Source organism: Thalassophryne amazonica, chromosome 7 (genome assembly GCF_902500255.1).
Source record: "Thalassophryne amazonica chromosome 7, fThaAma1.1, whole genome shotgun sequence".
Classification (NCBI taxonomy): Eukaryota; Metazoa; Chordata; class Actinopteri; order Batrachoidiformes; family Batrachoididae; genus Thalassophryne; species Thalassophryne amazonica.
The window spans coordinates 23,151,227-23,164,284 of NC_047109.1; the positions used below are offsets into that span (position 1 = coordinate 23,151,227).

The window sequence follows — 13,058 nt, forward strand, 5'->3', positions numbered from 1 at the left end:
CGCCAAAACCCTGAATTAGACCTAAGCACAAATATATTCAGAAGTATTAAAGTGTGTGTAAGCATGAATTCACGTATATTTGGTTTTGACCTCCCACTGAACATGAAATTGAGCAAACTTGTATGCACCAAACTCCTCCCTGACCACGCCTCTATCGGAATATGCAAATGTTTTAAATAGTCTGGTTGTGTTCTGCTGATGCCACCATAAGTGTGGAGTGTTATATGTTTGATGATGTCCGTCATTGTCTCTGTGTTGTGTGTAAAAATTAAAGAATTTTCAGATACAATGTGCAAAAACAACAAAAGCTGTGGTTAGATCGCCGTTCTCTCAGCTCGGCGGCTGACAGTGTGTGACATTAACATTACGCATGCTTTTATTGACAAATGCAGAACAGTCAGGGGCTTGTTAAGAGGCTCTCTAGTTCCACCATCAAGAAAAAGAAAACATATTAATAAAACAACAACAACAAAAAACATTTAATTGTGAACATGCCCCACCAAATGGCTCCCCCATCACATACCATGCACCCTCCAGGCTGATGCATATTCGCGCACCACACGATTTGAACACTGATGGAATGAAAATGTTTCCTATTAACAAAAACAAACTCATCATGTGATGACGCCTTCATAGCAATATGTGTGCAGTTGATGGCTCCAGTTATATTCGGGAAACCGGCTCTCGCTGTAAAATGCGCTGTAATGTTGGAATGTACCTGAATGAGATTCGGGTGATTGCGTTCCACACAGCTGGCATGGCTTGGCGCAAGGTTGACTGGCACGTGCCTGACCAGTCAGCCAGCTCACGCTGGAATGCCCATGATGCCAGGAAGCCCAGTGTGGTCAGCACCTGTGTTGGCACAAACAACCCCTGGCTCCTCGCCATACTGTGCTCTGGGCCGGCCACAGTTCTGTGCACAACTTCAGTAACAGTGGCCTTGGTAATTGAAATTGGTTTATGAGCCAGTTATTGTCATTTGTAAGTAAGTAATGGCCCAGTCACACGGCACTTAATGAAGGGCAACAAAGCCCTGATGAAACAAGAAATCTGGACTTTCGTTGACTTTCGTTGGCATCGTTTAACCTTCGCACAGCTTCGTTCTTGCAGCTGGCACTTCATCGGGATTTTTAAACTGTTGAAAAACTTGAACGAAGGGCAACGAAAACCTCAATTCGTCCGTGTTTTGTTTTGCTGCCGTTCTTGATGTTTTTTAATCGTTTGTTTAGTTTTTGTAACGTTATTGTTTAATTTGACTTTGTTCGAGCAGCTGAGTGTTTTCACAGTGCAGAAGCTGGTTTGTGAGTGCTGAGGCTGCTGCTGCGTTCATGTACTGTCTGAAATTACAGGGCAAACTTGGCCTATTTGCTTGGATTTTTGTTATCTGGGTGGCGAGTCAGGTTCAGTGCGCTCAGGCACATTATATAGGGAAGAATTAATCTTTTGTGTGGATACAATTAATTATTTTGCCACTAGCAATTGCTGAAATTTAAACAACAAAAAAGTTGTGTAATTTCCAACAGTACCTGAAAGCAGCATTAGCGGCAGCAGCAGCTGCTGCGTGTGCTTATTATTTTTTATTAAATATAACAATATGAGTGTAGGAATGACAATCCAGCTCTTCTGTACATGTGGCAACGGGTAGATCATTTAAAAGATTATAAAAAGAGCTGCTCTGGAAGGCAGAATTCACGTTGTGGATCAGCTGCAGCTGGTTGAAATAACCACACGTGAGTCAATGCACGCATTCACATGGACTGATCAATTTACTGCTCTGATATGTTCAATCATCTTTACACTTATATTTATTCCCCCTTTTGACAGTTTTCTGTTATAAATCAATATATATGGCTTAGAATATAATACAGTGCTAGATTAGCGACCACGGCATACCTTTTTTTTTTTTTTTTTTTAAATTGGAGCAAGACGGAGCGCATAGCGTGTCGTCAGTCTGGATTCTGATGATGAAGGAGATGATCCCTCTTTTGTTCTGGATGAAGAACCAGAGCAGGTGGTCCACCGACGTGCTCACAAATCTCCACAGCTTCTGTTTGCAGTTTCTCCAGGACTCAGGCGCTATGAGCCCTGTCACAGCGCCGAGTCCTGGAACTCAGAGATGCAGACACACACTGTTTACTGTGGCTCCAGGCTTGTTTCGTTTAAAGCTTCGAGATCATTAGCTTCGGTTTTGTTAATTTCCTCTTTCGTCCCTTTTGCGCTCTTGCTTCGCAGGCTGTTCGGTGATAAAGCTCTTTCGTCCACCTTTTCTCAACGAATAGTGACGTTTTTTTTTACTTTTTCCCTTCATTCAGGAATCATCATGTGCCGTGTGACTGGGCCATAAGTAAGCTTTATTTATATAGCACCTTCCTCAGACCAAGGTCACAAAGTAATAATACATAATAAACATAATATAAATAAACAATAAAAAACAAACGCATACAAATGTAAAAACAGTCAAGTAATTGAAACTACACCCCATTTCCAATGAAGTTGGGACGTTGTGTAAAATGTAAATAAAAACAGAATACAATGATTTGCAAATCCTCTTCAACCTATATTCAATTGAATGCACCACAAAGACAAGATATTTAATGTTCAAACTGATAAACTTTATTGTTTTTGTGTAAATATTTGCTCATTTTGAAATGGATGCCTGCAACATGTTTCAAAAAAGCTGGGACAGTGGTATGTTTACCACTGTGTTACATCACCTTTCCTTCTAACAACACTCAATAAGCGTTTGGGAACTGAGGACACAAATTGTTGAATCTTTGTAGGTGGAATTCTTTCCCATTCTTGCTTGATGTATGACTTCAGTTGTTCAAAGGTCCGGGGTCTCTGTTGTCGTAATTTGTGCTTCAAAATGTGCCACACATTTTCAATGGGTGACAGGTCTGGACTGCAGGCAGGCCAGTCTAGTACCTGCACTGTTGTAACACGTGCAGAATGTGGTTTGGCGTTGTCTTGCTGAAATAAGCAGGGACATCCCTGAAAAAGATGTTGCTTGGATGGTAGCATGGGTTGATCCAAGACCTGGATGTACCTTTGAGCATTGATGGTGCCATCACAGATGTTTAAGTTGTCCATGCCATGAGCACTAACACACCCCATACCATCACAGATGCTGTCTTTTGAACTTAGCACTGGTGACAGTCTGGATGGTCTTTTTCCTCCTTTGTCTTTTGAAATTGCCTTCTTGCTCTCGGTCGAGACGGTCACATTTTTCTTCTCTCCCTCCCTCCTTATCTTTCCTGCTTCTGTAGCGTGTTTGTCTGTGAGGCTGCCAGCTTTGCTCTTCTGGAAAAATGGCAAAAATGGATCTGATGAAGTGGTCTCTGAACGCAATTGACACTATTTTTTTCTACAAGACACTCGGGAGCGGAGGACCCGACCTGTCCTGCGGGGACACATGTGGCGGGGTACGTGATGGATAGTTGGAAGAGGTGGCAAGTCATGTGCCTGTACACGTTGTCTGTGGAGGACGTTGAAGATGTTTACTTATTTGGAGCTGTGGTGACCGGGTTTCTGCTATGTGGTGCGGGCATGGCGCTGGTTTACCGGAAAATTAAAAAGGTGGAAACAGCACTAATTGGCCCGTCCAGGCTGTCCCACATGATTGATTCGATTGGAAGGGCAGTGTCAGCTCAGTCGGCGGGTGTTAACCGCATGTTGGAAACCATCTCGGGGAGAATGGCTGCACTGGAAAACCGCTTTGATCATCAGTAATGACCACATCTCCTATTCACTACTCAGAGGTTTTGGAAGCCACTCGGACTGTGGAATCTTTCAGGCATCTGCTAATCTGGTTATCTATTCGGCTCCCCAAACACAGCTGCATGTCAAGGCCACTGGGATAAAAACCTCCTCGGAAGAACAACACTTGATGCCTCACCTCCCTGTACTCCCCGCCTCTCTGTCTTCTCCCAGCCCTGATGGTGACTGTGGGTGGACTGTTTCAGGACTGGACTGTTTCAGGGCTGGAGCCCCCCCAGGATGGACGGATAAGGCTGTTGATGGCGCCTAGGGCTGCCTCTGGACTGTCTATCTGAATACTGGACTCATTCAAATCTCGGCTGTCGTCTCTCGTCTGTTGTTGTGTGATCATTGTTTACTGTGCGATGTTTTTTTTTTTCCTGCAGTGCTGCTGTGTGGTTCAACGCAGCAGCTATGGAGGCTTTTCTTTCCCAAGTTTACCTTGCGTGTGCTTTTATATGTGTTCATGTACCGGGCCAGCTTATGTGTGTTGTGTGTTATGTGTGTGTTGTCTGTTTGTCATGAGGCTGGTCATGGTTTGCTCAGCCCTGCTGTTGACCTAAGGCAGGGATGTACATCTGGAGCTGGTCCCCGGGTGCCAAAAAGGCGACTTCTGCTCCTAACTGGCAATTAGGATGGGTAAAATGCAGTAAACACATTTCATTGTACAGGGAGCATGTTCCTATGTGCATATGACAATAAAATTCTTTGAAATCATGATGTCCATGATTTCCAAAAACAATCTGAAATGTGAACTCATCAGACCACAGCACACTTTTCCAATTTGCATCTGTCCATTTCAAATGAGCCTGGGCCCAGAGAAGGCGGCGGCGTTTCTGGATGTTGATGTATGGCTTTCACTTTGCATGGTAGAGTTTTAACTTGCACTTGTAGGTGTAGCGATGAACTGAAGTTTTCTGAAGTGTTCCTGAGCTCACATTGTAAGATCCTTTACACAATGATGGCAATTTTTAATGCAGTTTTTAATCTATCTCACTCATTCTCTAAACTTGAATTCTGTTAAATTCTGTGACATTCCAATTCTGTTTTATAAATCTCTGAGCGGTGGTTTCACCCTCAGGGTAATTGTGTTTAAATGTAAATAACTGGTCAAAACCTTCTTTCAAATCAAGAGAGACAGGGGGAGGCAAGGTCACTGGAGACCCCTGAATTATCCCAAGACTGACAATGTTCCTGAAGTGTTCCTGAGCCCACGCGGTAAGATCCTTTATACAGTGATGTTGGTTTTTAATGCAGTGCTGCCTGAGGGACAGAAGGTCACGGGATTTCAGTGTTGGTTTTCAGCCTTGCCGCTTATGTGTCAAAAGTTCTCCAGATTCTCTGAAACTTCTGATTATATTATGGACTGTAGATGATGGAATCCCTAAATTCTTTGCAACTGAACATTGAGAAACTGTTGGATTATTTTTTCACATAGTTGTTCACAAAGTGGTGATCCTCACCCCATCTTTGCTTGTGAATGGCTGAGTCTTTTGGGGATGCTCCTTTTATACCCAATCATGGCACTCACCTGTTTCCAATTAGGTGTTCTTTAAGCATTCATCAACTTTTCCAGTCTTTTGTTGCCCCGTCCCAACTTTTTTGAAATGTGTTGCAGGCATCCATTTCAAAATGAGCAAATATTTGCACAAAAACAAAACAGCCTATCAGTTTGAACATTAAATATCTTGTCTTTGTGGTGTATTCAACTGAATATAGGATGAAGAGGATTTGAAAATTAATTATATTCTGTTTTTATTTACATTTTACACAACATCCCAACTTCATTGGAATTGGGGTTGTAAAATGCCAGCTTAAAAAAATGTGTCTTTAGTTGTGTATTTAGTTGCTATCTTAAAGCATCCACAGAATCTACAGAGCGAAGGGAACAGGAAAGCTCATTACAGAGGTGAGGTGCCACAGCTTTAAAGGATCCGTCCCCTTGAGTTTTGAAACAAGTATGGGGAAACATCAGCAGGTTCTGATTGGAAGACCTCAAGCTCCTGCTGGGAACATAAGACTTGATCAGGTCCTTAATGTATTCCAGTACCTGCCCGTGTAAAGCTCTAAAGGTCAGCACAAGAATTTTGTAATTTATCCTGTAAAAAACAGGGAGCCAATATAGAGACTTGAGGACATGAGTAATATGTGTTCTCCTGTGGGTGCAGGTGGCGCAGCAGAGTTTTGCACTACCTGCAGGTGGGCCAGCTCCTTCTTATTGAAGCATGTGAAGAGACTGTTACAATAATCAAGTCGCGAGGAAACAAATGCATGTACAACAATCTCTAGCTCATTAAAAGTCACCATTTTGCCTAATTTGGAAATGTTCCGAATTTGGAAAAAAACAGTTCTTAACGAGCTGCCTGGTGTGATGTTCCAAAGAGATCCATCCATCCAAAATGACACCCACGTTAAGCCATGGTCACAACTCACCGTACTTGCACGTGCGTACAGTCTATTTGCAAAAACGTGGGCTAAATTCGGATGTCCGTACGTTGTAAGTACTGCCTCAGTACAAATTTAGGAGCACGCAGACATGCCATAGAGGTTTTAGTGTATGCAAAACTTTCTCTGCGATCAGGCTGCGGATTCACCAGCAGTACAGATGACGCATGTTGTGAGTACTGCCTCTGTTGTGTGGGCCGCCCGAAGAGGAGGTACTGCTGGCCCAACACCAGAGGGTGCCCTGCCTGACGTCAGACTTCATGCACCAGAGGGCGCAGTCACCACACAGGAGCACCAGGGGGCTGGAGCTGACAGCTGTCAGAAATCATTCCATCATAAACTCATCCATAAAAGCCTGGGAGAGACATCACACCCATCCTTAACCTGTGTCTGTTCCTGCCAGCAGTACCGGATCTGACAGCTGAAAGCAGTGGCCACCTGGGGAGTCAGGACTTGGCGGCTCCGGTGTTTGCCGGTCTCCATTGGTGGTGGAACCTCGTGGGTCCCGGCTCTTCTCTGGATAGGCATCTCCTACCCTCGGGCCTGCCCACGCGTCACTATTTGTGTAGATTGATTGACAGACTAAAAGCATATTTGGTTGTTGTGCACATTTGCAGAATAAATTGTTATTTATTCGGACTTCCTATTGGCTGTTCATTTACGCCCCCTGTCGTGGGTCCGTGTACTTCACTTTCCCAACAGGATAACTCGGCCATGTCATGGACTCCGAGGGGAGTTTACCACCGTTTGAACCACCAATGGAAATGCAAGGTGTGCAGGCTCCACCAGGAGGTGAGTTGGGTGAGCTGCAGCAAACTCTCACCAACTTTATGGCTTGGTTGGATTTGTTAACTGAGCAGGAAATACACCTCACCCGCAGGATGGAGGCTCTCACCGCTCAGGTAGAGGCGTGTGCGTTAGATGCGGCAGCGGCCACCCCTCCTGCGGGCCTGTCGCTCGATACTGATGATCCAGTGGTAGTTCAAAGGTCTCCCCCCCTTCACCTGAAGCTTACATTAGCCCCCCGGAACCGTACAGGGGTTGTGTCGAAACGTGCATGGACTTCTTGATGCAGTGCGTGCTCGTTTTTTCACAACGCCCTGTGATGTACAAGTCAGACCACAGCTGGGTGGCTTTTGTAATTAATTTGCTTCAATGCAAGGCACGCACCTGAGCTACGGTGCTCTGGGAGCAGAACTCACAGCTCCTGTCGACGTACCCTGAGTTTTATCAGGGAGTTTCGACAGGTGTTTGATCATCCGTACAGAGGCAAGTCCGCTTCAAATGTGCTACTGTCAATCCGACAGGGGCACCGGAGTGCTGCTGAATATTCAGTTGACTTCCGCGTTGTGGCAGCGAGAGCCGGCTGGAACTCGGTAGTGCTCCACGCCGCCTTTATAAGGGGGCTTTCTCTGGCCCTAAAGGAGCACCTGGTGGCGAAGGATCAGCCGCGGGATTTTAGACGGGCTTATCGACCTAGTTATACGGTTAGACAACGAAGGGCGTGGCCAGGCACGCGCCGCCCCTCTCCCTTCCAGGTCTGAAGCAGCGCCTTCCTCCCCCGGCTCCAAAGCCAGAGCGCTCCGCGTGACAACAGCTCCCCCTGCTGATGTTGCTATGGAAATGAGCAGGGCCAAAATGAAATCAGAGAACAGACAAAGGAGGCTGGCCCATGGAGAGTGTTTTTACTGCAGCTCAAATGAGCACATGCAGAAAAACTGCCCAAAATGGCCAAAACGTCAACGCTTGCCCTTAGAGACTGGGCTGAGGGTGAGCCATAATACTCACAAGGGAAAAACACGAAAATCCACACGAGTCCCAGTCATGATCCTCTGTGGGGATTTAACCCTTCATGCCCCAGCACTGACTGACACAGGGTCAGAGGGGAATCTACTCGACAGTAGATGGGCTAAGGAAGTAGGGCTCCCTCTAGTGGCTGTTCCTTCACCATTGAAGGTACGGCACTAGACGGCACCCTTCTTCCATTAATAACACACCAGACGCAGCCCTTAACACTGGTTGTGTCTGGAAACCACAGGGAGGAGATTGTGTTTTTTGTAACACCTTCTACCTCCAGAATTATTTTGGGTTATCCATGGATGAGTAAGCACAATCCCTGGATCGATTGGCCAACTGGGGTTGTGGCTCAATGGAGCGAAACCTGCCACCTGCTAAAGAGGAGTTTCGTGTTCCCCCCAATCTTACGGCGGTGCCGGCTGAGTATCATGATCTTGCTGATGTTTTCAGCAAAGATCTGGCACTCACCCTTCCCCTGCACTGACCGTATGATTGTGCCATTGATTTGATTCTGGGCGCTGAGTATCCGTCCAGTAGACTGTACAATCTCTCACGCCCTGAGCGCAAATCAATGGAGACCTACATCCGGGACTCTTTAGCTGCCGGGTTAATCCAGAACTCTTCCTCCCCGTTAGGTGCTGGTTTCTTTTTTGTGGGCAAAAAGGACTGCGGACTCCGTCCATGCATTGATTATAGAGGGCTGAACGAGATTACGGTTCGCAACCGATACCCGTTACCTCTATTGGATTCAGTGTTCACACCCCTGCATGGAGCCAAAATATTCACGAAGCTGGATCTTAGGAATGCTTATCACCTGGTTCGGATCCGGAAGGGAGACGAATGGAAGACGGCATTTAACACCTCGTTAGGTCACTTTGAGTACCTGGTCATGCCGTTCAGCCTCACTAACGCACCGCGACGTTCCAAGCATTGGTAAATGACGTCTTGCGGCACTTCCTGCATCGGTTCATCTTCGTATACCTGGACGATATCCTCATCTTCTCCCTGGATCCTGAGACCCATGTTAAGCATGTACGTCAGGTCCTGCAGCAGTTGTTGGAGAACCGGCTGTTTGTGAAGGGCGAGAAGTGCGAGTTCCACCGTACTTCTTTGTCCTTCCTGGGGTTCATCATGTCCTCCAACTCCGTCGCACCCGATCCAGCCAAGGTAGCGGCAGTGAGAGATTGGCCCCATCCGGCAAGCTGTAGGAAGCTGCAACAGTTCCTCGGCTTCGTAAATTTCTACAGGAGGTTCATCAAGGGCTACAGTCAGGTGGTTGGTTCCCTGACAGCCCTGACCTCCCTAAAAGTCCCCTTCACCTGGTCGGATCAGTGCGAAGCCGCGTTTAGGGAGTTGAAACGCCGGTTCTCAACTGCGCCAGTTCTGGTGCAGCTCGATCCTAACCGCCAGTTTGTTGTTGAAGTGGATGCCTCTGACTCAGGGATAGGAGCCGTGCTGTCCCAGAGCAGGAAGTCTGATAAGGTTCTCCACCCTTGTGCCTATTTTTCCCGCAGGTTGACCAAAGCAGAACGGAACTATGACGTCGGCAATCTGGAGCTCCTGGCAGTGAAAGAGGCCCTGGAGGAGTGGAGACACTTGTTGGAGGGAGCTGTGGTTCCATTTACGGTTTTCACTGACCATCAGAACCTGGAGTACATCCGGACCGCTAAGCATCTGAACCCCAGGCAAGCCCGTTGGTCGCTGTTCTTTGGACGTTTTGACTTCTGGATCACATACCACCCCGGGACCAAAAACCAATGGTCTGACGCACTGTCCCGGGTGCATGAAGAAGAGGTCAGAACAGAGCTGTCGGATCCACCTGACACCATCATCCCGGAGTCCGCTATCGTCGCCACCCTCACGTGGGACGTGGAGAACATCGACAGGGAGGCCCTGATGCATCACCCGGACCCCAGTGGTGGACCACTGAACAGATTGTACGTCCCACCAGACACAAGAGCTGCGGTCCTGGACTTCTGTCACGGTTCCAAGCTCTCCTGCCATCCAGGGGTGCGAAGAACCGTGGCAGTGGTCCGGCAGCGATTCTGATGGGCGTCAATGGGAAGCCGATGTCTGGGAGTATGTCCGGGCCTGCACCACCTGCGCCAGGGGCAAGGCTGTACATCAACCAGAGAGAGGACTCCTCCAGCCGTTGCCGGTGCCTCGATGCCCCTGGTCCCATATAGGCCTGGACTTCGTCACGGGTCTCACTGCATCCCAGGGAATGACTGCCATCATGACGATAGTGGACCGGTTCTCCAATGCGGCCCACTTCGTGGCCCTCCCGAAGCTCCCAATGGCCCAGGAGACTGAAGACCTCCTGGTCCACCACGTCGTGCATCTGCATGGTATCCCCACTGACATCTTCTCAGACCATGGTCCCCAGTTCTCCTCACAAGTCTGGAGGAGTTTCTGTAGGGAACTGAGGGCCACCGTGAGCCTCTCGTCTGGGTACCACCCACAGACAAATGGACAGGCAGAGCGGGCTAATCAAGATCTGGAGCAGGCCCTGAGATGTGTGACCTCCGTGCACCCGACGGCCTGGAGTCAACATCTGGCCTGGATCGAGTACGCCCACAACAGCCAAGTCTCATTGGCGACCGGCCTCTCCCCCTTTGAGGTGTGTTTGGGGTACCAGCCCCCATTGTTTCCGGCTGTGGAGGGAGAGGTCGAGGTCCCCTCGGTCCAGGCCCTCCTCAGGAGGTGCCGTCGGGTGTGGCGAACAGCCCACTCTGCCCTTCTGAAAGTCCAGACGAGGGCGAAGAGCCATGCAGATCGCCGACGCACCCCAGCCCCCACTTACCAGCCCAGGCAGGAGGTTTAGCTATCCACTAAGAACATCCCTCTGCACACGGACTCACCAAAACTAATGGACAGATACATCAGACATTTTCCCATTGTCAAAGTCATCAGTCCAGCCGCAGTGAAGCTTAAACTCCCAGCTTCACTGCGGATCCACCCGGTGTTTCATGTCTCCAAAATCAAGCCCTGCCACACATCCGACCTCTGCACCCCCAGACCAGCGCCGCCTCCTGCCCGCATCATCGACGGTGAGCCTGCGTGGACCGTCCGCAGGCTCCTTGATGTTCGCCGGAGGGGTCGGGGTTATCAGTATCTGGTGGATTGGGAGGGGTACGGACTCGAAGAGCACTCCTGGGTGAAGAGGAGCTTCATCCTGGATCCAGCCCTCCTGGCCGATTTCTACCAGCGGCATCCCGACAAGCCTGGTCAGGGGGTCCTGTTGTGTGGGCCGCCCGAAGAGGAGGTACTGCTGGCCCAACACCAGAGGGCGCCCTGCTTGACGTCGGGCTTCAGGCACCAGAGGGCACAGTCGCCACACAGGAGCACCAGGGGGCCAGAGCTGACAGCTGTCAGAAATCATTCCATCATCAACTCATCCATAAAAGCCTGGGAGAGACATCACATCTCTGCCAAGTTATCAGCTTACCCGTCAGGTAAACAACTCAGCCGATCTGTGCCGTACGCACACGTTTTTGCAGCAGAGCTTTTTGCAGTCGTAAACCTTTTGTACACTTGCAACTTGTAGCCAAGTTTGTGGAAGTTGTAGGAGTTGGCGTCTCCACTCCTCATCTCTGACTTGATAAGTGTTACATAAGGCACTGCACGTACTCTGAGTTCCTGTGTTTGGAGGTGGAGGTTTTTCCCTCAGGAAGGAACTGTACTTTTGCTGACTGTTTGCTGGGTGTACACACACCCATCCTTAACCTGTGTCTGTTCCTGCCAGCAGTACCGGATCTGACAGCTGGAAGCAGTGGCCACCTGGGGACTCAGGACTTGGTGGCTCCGGTGTTTGCAGGTCTCCATTGGCGGTGGAACCTCGTGGGTCCCGGCTCTTCTCTGGATAGGCGTCTCCTACCCTCGGGCCTGCCCACGCGTCACTATTTGTGTAGATTGATTGACAGACTAAAAGCATATTTGGTTGTTGTGCACATTTGCAGAATAAATTATTTATTCGGACTTCCTATTGGCCGTTCATTTACGCCCCCTGTCGTGGGTCCGTGTACTTCACTTTCCCAACAGCCTCAGTACGGATTCAAAGCAGCACATTTTCGTTCAATTACTATTGAATTAACCAAATCCGTACGTAGGCAGTACGGATTACGGCACTCACCACATACTATGGAGACCGACAGACTTGCATGCACGATGCAGCTTCTCACTTGAACTTGGACTTTATTTCCAAACGTCAGCAACACACACTCCACAGCTTCAGTCTGATAACTAGTTGTAACTTTTCGAGGCAAGTAAACACTCGTACAACTGACCGCTGCAGCCTGGGCATGCTCATGTATTGCCAATGCCGAAAAACACCTGCCGCTCCGGTCCCACTCATAAAAAAGAAAAGTGACCCCACACACACACTGCTTTATTGTCAACTCTCTTTTATCATTACACTCCTAGAGACGTGCGTTGAACGTACTCCCTCCCTCCTCTTGCTACTGCCTCCGTACGTTTTCACAAAAACGTAGTGGCCGTGGCATCCGCAGAAAACGTACGGCGAAAAAAAAATGCACGGTGGGTTGTGACCGGGGTTTTACGCAGGCTGCCTTTAACAGAGCAGCTCAGGTAAGTAAGTAAAGATTTGTAAGTAAATCCTCGCATTCCCTGAGTACATGCTCATGCCAGATTGCACCATTTGCAAGATGTTTTAACAATGCTAATGTGGCCATTGTTAGTGCCATTTTACACATCACTTTGCACATGCTTTTATATCATCCATATAATTGCAAACACATGGGTGCGTTAATTGTTCATCAGTGTGTCTCTGATGTGCACATCACTCTTGATGACTTCTTGTTTTCACACTATTAACAGTGCCCAGCATCACCTTTACATGTCTACGGTAGAACAATAGCTGTAGAAACATGTGTACCCCAGCCAGGATTTTGCGTGACGCACCGCACGTTTCCACGGTCATTTCTGTTTTGATACATCTAAATGTTGGCATGGAGGCGTACGGCAGGTTTTTGTGTGTAAGCACACTTTGTACATGAGGCCCCTGGTGATCAACTTCAGGAGAGGATGCTCCCCATACACCC

General features: G+C 48.3%; 1 long non-coding RNA gene across 1 annotated transcript; it reads left to right on the forward strand.

The window, feature by feature from the left end:
* The first annotated feature begins 941 nt into the window (after window positions 1-941).
* On the forward strand, window positions 942-12,747 carry LOC117513530. The gene is made up of 3 exons (XR_004561620.1): window positions 942-981; window positions 4,904-4,908; window positions 12,609-12,747. It is a non-coding gene; the product is annotated as an uncharacterized LOC117513530 (long non-coding RNA).
* The last annotated feature ends 311 nt before the right edge of the window (window positions 12,748-13,058 follow it).